Source organism: Malania oleifera, chromosome 4, assembly GCF_029873635.1.
Source record: "Malania oleifera isolate guangnan ecotype guangnan chromosome 4, ASM2987363v1, whole genome shotgun sequence".
NCBI lineage: Eukaryota > Viridiplantae > Streptophyta > Magnoliopsida > Santalales > Ximeniaceae > Malania > Malania oleifera.
The window spans coordinates 87,444,220-87,453,091 of record NC_080420.1 but is presented as its reverse complement, the minus strand read 5'-3'; the positions used below and the strand labels follow the sequence as shown (position 1 = coordinate 87,453,091).

General features: G+C 35.8%; 1 pseudogene; it reads right to left on the bottom strand.

The window, feature by feature from the left end:
• Positions 1–629: 629 nt before the first annotated feature.
• LOC131153865 (putative 4-hydroxy-4-methyl-2-oxoglutarate aldolase 2) overlaps positions 630–8,872 on the bottom strand; it is a 48,128-nt pseudogene continuing 39,885 nt past the window's right edge.

Genomic DNA, 8,872 nt, shown 5'->3' with positions numbered 1-8,872 from the left:
AGTGATTCTAAAAATATAGGGGAAAGTTGTTATAGTATGAGCAGTCTTTACTTTTTTATATAGGAAAACTATTATTTCAGACTCCTACTTGTCACAGATATATTAGTTGTTCTAAAAAAGTAAAAAACAAAATTCGCAACAAATTATTCCTAAAGTTGGTAAAGAAATAAAAATATTACAAGGTCCAGCGGCCAGCAAAAATGAAAAAGATGCCAGAGTGAAATGCCAGTATAATGATTGGGTCAAAATGAAAATAAATTGTTGATGGTACAAGCAAAGATGAATTATTTTAGGCCATACAAGTGGAGGTGGCAACGATACCAGACTGCTGCTGAAGTGGTTAAAGCTGACATATGACAGATCAGTGTATGAATTTCTTTTAGAGTGGTTCCAAACAGAAGCAAAACCTCCAAGCAAATCTTCTTGCAAACCCAAATCTTTCACAAAAAGCAGCAGCCCTTTTTGAGAGCTAGAGTTTCTATTGAAGTAGCATCACTCTGAATGAAGAAGCATATAAACGGAGAGGCAAATTTTTTTTTTGCCAAACGTTCCAAACATGAGCTCAAGAACAGAGTCTACAAACAAAAGCATTACACAGACAACTTAATGGCATTTGTAAGGAAGAACGCTCAGACAGTTCGAGAAATTAGAATTTCATCTGTGTCTGCACAAAGCCACTCTCCATCGCATATTCTAGTGCCGGCAATGCTAATTGGAACATGCTTCTCCCCAGTCCCCTTGTTAGCTTTCATTGGATTTGAAATCAAAGCTCTCACTCCAATATCACGCCCATTTATCTCGTCAACATCCCTCACACAGCCATTGACCATTGTACCCGCCCATCAATTATTCTAAGCTTGTACCACAAGATTGCCCCACAATATCGCACACCCCTTACTTCCTCCCCCATCAACAACGAGAACTCTACCATTGCCCATTTCCTCAAGAAACTCACGAACCAAAATGGGTCTTCAAAGTGTCTTCAAACACTTTGAGGGTAACTATAGGTCCACAGAAGACTTGGCGCCGACCGTATATCTGGAAAATCGGCTTAAGCGTTCGAAGCTCACCACTCATAATAAGTTGGGGATTTGCATCACAAACTTCAGCAATTGTAACAAAGGCCATTTTATTCCTAACACCGAGATTTAAATGACTAACAAGCAAATCATACAGCATTTAATTCCCCCAGAGTATATTAGCTAGCAGATTTTTTTAACGCTTCCATGTAATGTTTCCCAAAATAATTATTGTTTTCACAATTGTTTTAGCTTTCCTATTTCAGAATGTTAACCAATGAATTGAGCATTATTTAATAGAGTCGGTGAAAATGCGGAATTGAGGAAGATGAGATGCAAGATTAACAAACTAGCTAAACAAAAAATAAATAAACAAAATTTTAATCTCTTCCTGTCTCTCTCTCCCTCTCCTCTCCCCACTGCCCTACATCACCTAGTCATGATGAAACTCATGTATGTTCCAATCATGACCACCACCCAAGTAAATTGAAGTGAGATATAAAACATCATAGGACTGTTTAGATTTCATTAGGTCAGAGATCTATTCTAACAAGAAACACTACCCAAAAAAAAAAGTTCATAGAAGAGAGATTATTGATACATGTGCACTCATGACATGTCTTCTTTTCTTAAAAGAACTTAAATTATGCTAGTACGAACCTAGCAAAAAAAAAATGACATTTAACGGCTAGGGTATGGACTCTTTACTGCCTGATAAAGTGGATACTGCCAGTAAGCTTATTGTTCCAGCTAATGTGGTTATGCAAATAATGGATTAAATGCACCCGTGGCCATGGCCACTGAACTATTGATTAAAATAAGCAAGACATTAATTTTTTTTTTTTCTTAGTGCATCGAGATCACTTAACTATGACATTGATCCAATCTCCCTCTTTCTATCCAAAAATGACGTCCCTCAGTTAAAATTGCTCACGTGTCAGTTCAGAGACATGCTTACCACCTTTTTTTATTTTCTTTGGAGGTTGATAAGGCGGAGAGTGTGTGAGTGGGAGTATTGGCAACATGACTATCGGTCATGAATACCGCAGAGAGGGAGACAAAGATGGGGTTTGAGCGATGCCTTATGAGGGCACTCAACAACTCTGTGAGGGTCTCGACATAAGTAGCATGAAATTTTATGTTTTCCATTAGGTGTGTTGAACCCTCGAGACGATGAAGCTTCTTTTGAAGTTGATGCGTTATAATCGGTTCCCCCACTTTCGGGTTTCGCCTTCTTAAAAGACTTTCGGCTCTTTCCACATACACCACTCTCTTTGGATGAAGTGATATTATCACCAACGTAGTCAATCAAGTGTTCTGCGGTAGCTTGTGCGGTAGACAAGTATTGAACTCTTTGCCTATGAAGTTTTATCCTTGCTCACATTTTCAACCCCTCAAGAAAATAGATCAACTTGTCCTTTATCGACATGTCCCTGATATCCAACATCAAAGCAGAAAATTATTTCATGTATTCCCTGATTGACCCAGTACGCTTGAGGTCTCTCAACTTCCTCCTAGTATTGTACTCAACATTTTCAGGAAAGAATTGGGTCTTGAGCTCTTTCTTCAAGTCTGTCCAACAATCCACTACACAACGTCCATTCTCAATTTCACTGTACTTAGTACGCCACCATAGTTAGGCGTCAACAACCAAGTACATAGTGGGAGTATTTACTTTTACATGTTCTGAGTCCATCCTCGAAGTGTAAAAGTAATGTTCCATATCAAACGAGAAGTTTTCCAACTCCTTGGCATCACGGGCAGCCCCATACATCCTGCATTCTAGTACCTTGGTCTTGCTAACCCTGGAGTGTTAGAGTTTCTCATAGCAAGAATCATCACATTTATCTTTGCAGTCAGATAAGCTATTTGAGCTTGCAAGGTCTCCACAGTGTGGTGAAAGTCCTCTGACATTTCCACCATTGAACTTTGTTGATGCTTTTGTGATCCCTCCAATTCATCAACACGTTCCATCAGTCGGACCATCTCTATGGCTACATTGTTAGCTGTCGTCTCAACCTGTGCTTCCAGCACATCAATTCTCTGGGCATTAGTCGACATGGTCATTTACCAAAGCTTTACCAATCCCACAACAAAGTCAACTGAATTCACGTAGCAACTAAACAAGCTCGAATACCAAATGTCACCAGCCGAATATTTCACACCTTTGTGAAAGGACTATGCGACGCTAGCTAAAGCCTTATTGTTTAACTAGGCAGCCTAGTGTTTACTACAATTCACCAATGGAATGCTTTTATTGTCATTCAAGAAAATATAAGTGGACGCAATAAGCAACTTATGAAAGCAATGACACTTAAGATGTAAACATTGAAGCAACGTATTAATACCTCTATTAACAATGTGTGTTCAGCGAGGGAAGCGAGTAGGCTAAACACGTTAGCAATAGCTAGTGACTTTTATAAGTTGATGAACACTCACCCTCCCCTAAAGAGCTTTCTATGCAATTCTCACTTTGACACTAGGAAACATCAATATGATCAAGGAGTCATACTCCCCTCTTTAGCCTAGGTAAAAATTATCTCTAAAAATAACCCTACACTAGTATTTACATGATGGAAACCTATCCCAAATGCATGAGACAAGCGGTCATAGGTAAGCATAATGCCCTGAACAAGCTCGGCTCGCAATGTCGCAAAACAACTTTATCATAATGTTGACCTTATAAGGCTTAAAATCTTATTTTGATGATAACAAATCATAGGAACTTAACATATTTGGTTAAGTGATGATATTTCAGGACTCAAGTAAGTGAATACAAGGTCGAGTGCTCATAAGGATCATTGAAAGCATATACTCCAAAGAAAGATGATCAAATGAGGCTTAAAGAATATTAAGGCATGGATTCAAAGATGATCTAACAAAACTTGAAAATCATGAGAGCATGAATATTAAAGAGAACTTGCTAAAAGCTTAAAGTATATTGAAGCTTGAAGACAATATGAAGTCAAAGAAATACAAGCATGAAGACTTAAGTGCTTAGAATGCCAAAGTATTAGGAAGTTTTTATGTAAGTACTTCAAACAATTTCAATATGAATACATAAAGCTCTTTAGGGGTCATTGTAGACTTAGAGACTTTATTTTACAAAACCCCGAATAAAGTTTTTATAAATCAAAGTAAGGGAGCAAAGAGTTTTTGAAAACTAAAATTGAAAAACCAGAATTTTAACTGCCCATACGACTGAAATTTATCCTTAGAAGACTGAAGAATTTCCTCAGAAGACTAAAGATTAAGTTCAGTCTAGTAAAGAATTTCCTAATGAAATCCTGAAGAGTCAGTATAGCCTCAGAAGACTAACCATGACAACCCAGTCGACTGACCCTATTTCCAATTAGTTTTTCAGCGTTTTAAAAAACTTCAGAAGACTGAACCTCATACTTCAGTCTATTGAACACTGTTCACAGCTATAATTTTTAAATGTTTTAAAATTCAAACTTAAGTTTCTTGTGCCCCAAATTTCATAAAAACTTGGGAAATACTCCAAGTAATCTTGGGCAACACGAAAATACCTTTATGAGCCTATAAATACATGTTTTAGCAAATCAAACTATACCAAGAATTAAAAATCAGCAATCAAGCTCTCTTTACTTTCAATCTTCAAAGGCTCTCTTGCACACATCCTTGCTGAAGTTTTGCTACTAAAGTATTGCTGAGATTTAATCATTGAAATTGAGCAAAAATTCTGAATCTTTCAATCAAAGAAAGAAGATCCCAATGATAAATTCTTTTGAGCTTCAATTTCATTCCATATTGATATTTACTTTGAAGTATATTAGTGATTTCAATTATACTAACCAGCTCTATGTGAGAGCATCTCTTGTACACAAAGAATTTGTTCTTGTCTTGTAGTTTCTTTAACGGTCCAGGTTGTTGGATCGTTGTACCGAGCGTGGGGTATCACTTGGAGAGTCGTTGCTCTAGCATATTGAAGGAGGACTCGCTTGGAGAGGGGGCTTTACCTTTAAGAAGGGATTTATAAAGGTTTGCTCCGCCCAGAAAGGAGTGCTATAGTGGAATCCTTAGGTGGTATTAGCCTAAGGCGAGAACATAAGCTAGGGATAAGCCAAACCTCGTAAAAATCTCGGTCTCACTCTTACCCTTCTCTTTACTTTCAGCATATATATACATTGTGTTGTGTGTATGCAAAGTGCAGGTTGCTGAAAATTAAAAACCGAGATTAAGAAGACTCTTAACTTAAGAAAGTACGTTTGATTAAACTTTTGCGGAAACCCAAAAGGGAGTACGTTGTTTAATCATTTGCTAAAATCTTAGTTGAGAGAGTGCAAACAATTTCATTCACTACAGGGCTTGAAACAAACATATATTCATAGGGCTACAAACAAACTCTACGTTGAGTTCTTGCAAAAGCTGAAAATTGCCAAAGAGCTACATATCATATCTTGAATTGGTATTCTGCGGTTGATTGTTTAGTTGTTGATTGGTTATTTGATTGATTGATTATTGGTTTTTGGATCGATTAAATAACTTAATTTTTGTTGTGTATTCGATAAATTAACAAGAGGTTGAAAATTCTTGAAAATAATTAATAGAAAATTTTAATAACCCAATTCACCCCTCTCTTGGGGTTACACCTTGAATTTCAATTGGTATCAGAGTCGTGTTATAACAAATCTTAAAAAGTAGTTATATAAAGATCTACATGGCACATGTAGGAGTAGCTCCCTTTGGAGAGAGTCAATCCTCAACTAGACCACCTATCTTTTGTGAACTTAATTACACCTTTTGGAAACAACGAATGAGGATTTATCTTCAAACTATGGATTGGAAAGTTTGGAATGTTGTCACAAATGGTGACTTAATTCCTACCAAACTAGTAGACGGAAAATAGGTTCCTAAGGAAGAAAAAGAGATGACCGAAATAGACCATAAAATGCTGCAAGTCAACTCTAGTGCTATAAATGTCCAATATTGTGCACTTGACATCAATCAATTCAATAGAGTTATGGCTTGTAAAATTGCAAAGGAAATTTGGGATAAACTTGAAGTAACCTACGAAGGTACCGTAGATGTTAGAGACAATAGAATCGATATGTTGACTTGTGAATACGAAGCCTTTAGGATGAATCTTGATGAAACCATCACAAACATGTACACTAGGTTTACACATATCATAAACTCATTAAACGCTTTGGGGAAAACATATTCTACCTATGAGATGATACATAAAATCCTTAGAGGACTTCCACCCGTGTGGGAACCAAAAGCTCCATAACAGAAGGTAGAAACCTTAAGACTACCTCACTAGATGAACTCATGGGATCCCCTTTCACGTATGAGATGACTATGAATGAAAGAAGTGAAAAATCTAAAGCTCAGGAATCCATTGCTTTTAAAGCATCAAATGAAAACTGTAGTGATAAAGAAGAAGAGATGGATGAAAATGAAATAGCCTTCATATCCAAGAAACTTGCAAAAATTCTTAGAAGGAAGAATAAATTTACAAGAAAAATTTGGAACTCAAAATCAAATGAAGAAGAAGAAAAGGAAATCAGTAAAAGGAAAACAAAGAAAGAACCACCTACATGCTATAATTGCAAAAAAGTTAGACACATAAAACCGAATTGTCCACAACTTAAAAAAGATTCCAAAAAGAAAAAGAAATGGGCAATGAAAGCCACTACATGGGATAATATTAGTACAAGTAGTTCAGAAAGTGAATCAAGTGATCAAGAGGTTGTTTGCTATAAGGCATGGGACGATGATGAAGGACAAAGCTCCTCATCCAAATCATTTAATGATTATAGTAGTGATTCATCCGACGAAACCAATGATGAAAGTATGTCATCTTATGAAGAACTACAAAGTGAACTATTCAAAGTTCATAAGATTCTAGTTAATTAGACAAAAAGATACACATCATTGAAAAATAAGAATGAAACTATAATAAAAGAATAGGAATCTCAAAAACTTGCTGTAAAATAAAAAAATTGAAAATCAAGAAATTAGAAAACAAGAATGAAAAGATGATGAAGGAATTAGAAGATATAAGATCTCAAGCTTCCATTAATATTGAGAAATATCAATATATTTCTGAACTAGAAAATAAAATCAACAAGATGTCTCAAGACCAAGTAAAACTACAAGAAAAGGGTAAAAATATACTAGACTCAGAAATTGGTGATCTTAAAAGAAAAATTGAGGATCAAACTAAAATAATCTACCATTTTACTAGAGGAAAGGAGAACTTTGATAAAATTATTAGCGCACAAAGAATGTCTTTGAATAAAGAAGGCATAGGGTTCAATGGAGTTGAAAATACAAGGAAAAATAACCTCTATATGGGGTACTTTACGAAAGCCTCCAAAGACTATGCTAGCACCTCCTCTAATGCTTATACTTACACTACATGTTTTCTATGTAACAAGAAATGACATCTTAAGTTTGAATGTCCATTAAAGAGGAAAGATGTGAAAATTAGACAAGTTTGGAGAATAAAAAAATCAACTTCTTCTAAACCATCCGGACCCAAGAAAGTATGGGTACTTAGATAAAAAGTCTAGTTCACAAACTAAGGATTCCAAAGATATTACGATTAGTCATTCCCTTTTAGAAATTAAGAAAGCTACTTAATCCAATTCAATACAAGGATATTGAGCTAGTTGAAATGGAAAATCTCAAAGAAGAGTTTAAGAGCTTATTGACGACTATAACATTAAAACAAATAAAAACAAAAATGACATTATTGGCCAAAATCATAAGATGATTCGTACAAGGCTTAACTTAGAAAGTATTAAGATTTGGAAAGCAATATGAATTTTGGGAGCAACTAAGGGCTGCTGAGCACTTGTTCAAGTACCTTTCTGACGAGCAATGGGTGAATCCAAGTCACACAAGGATGGATCTCTAGAACCAAAACTTGAAATAATGATGGGCAAAGGAGGCACCTGAATGGTGGTAGCAATGCCTGTGCTTGCTTTTCGTTGTTCATAAACACTGAAATGTTTTCTCCGGATCATTAACTAATGGATTGGAAGAGGAGCAGAAGATTTCTATAAAGGGATAAGGGCAGTGACAGAAGGATCAACACAAGAGAGGGTACCATTAATCATTTATGGAATCAAAATAGATTCATCCAAAAATTGCCCAATACTAAAGAAATAAGGTGTCCCCTAAAAAAAGTGACATCGACACAAACATATTCCTATGAGTGCAGGTATCAAAACATCAATATCATTTCTAAGTTCTTGAGTATCCAACAAGAACACATCGAATAGCGGAAGGAGAGATCTTGTCCTTACCATAGTTCAATGTGGAACATGAAGAAAATATGTGCACCCAAAGACACAAGGCACAACAAAGAATGTGGATGTTTCTAGGTATACAATGGAGAAGCAAATTTGTCCCCCTAGAATACTTGAGGGCATCCTGTTATTCTGTTAAGTACAAAATAGAATATAAGAAGAGCATCCATCCCAGAGGTTTTGGGACCATGCATATGAAGGAGTAGAAACCATGCTGCATTAAGTATATGTCTATAATTTTCATTCAGCTGAATCATCTACTCCATTTTGCTGGAGTACATGATGTTTGAAGAATAATCCCTTTGGCCAAGCAAGATTGGAGCTCATTTTGAACATATTCAGGTGCATTATCAGATCGAAAAGTTTGAATACCAATGCCAAATTGAGTTTCTATTTCCTAGTAGAATTGAGTAAATACATTCAAAATTCCATACCCATCTTTTAACAAATAGATCTAGGTCATATGTAAAAAATAATCCACAAAGGATGCAAAATATTGATGATCATTTGAATTCTTGAATCAACAAGGACCTTAGATATCTGAATTAATAAGAGAAAACAATTATATAC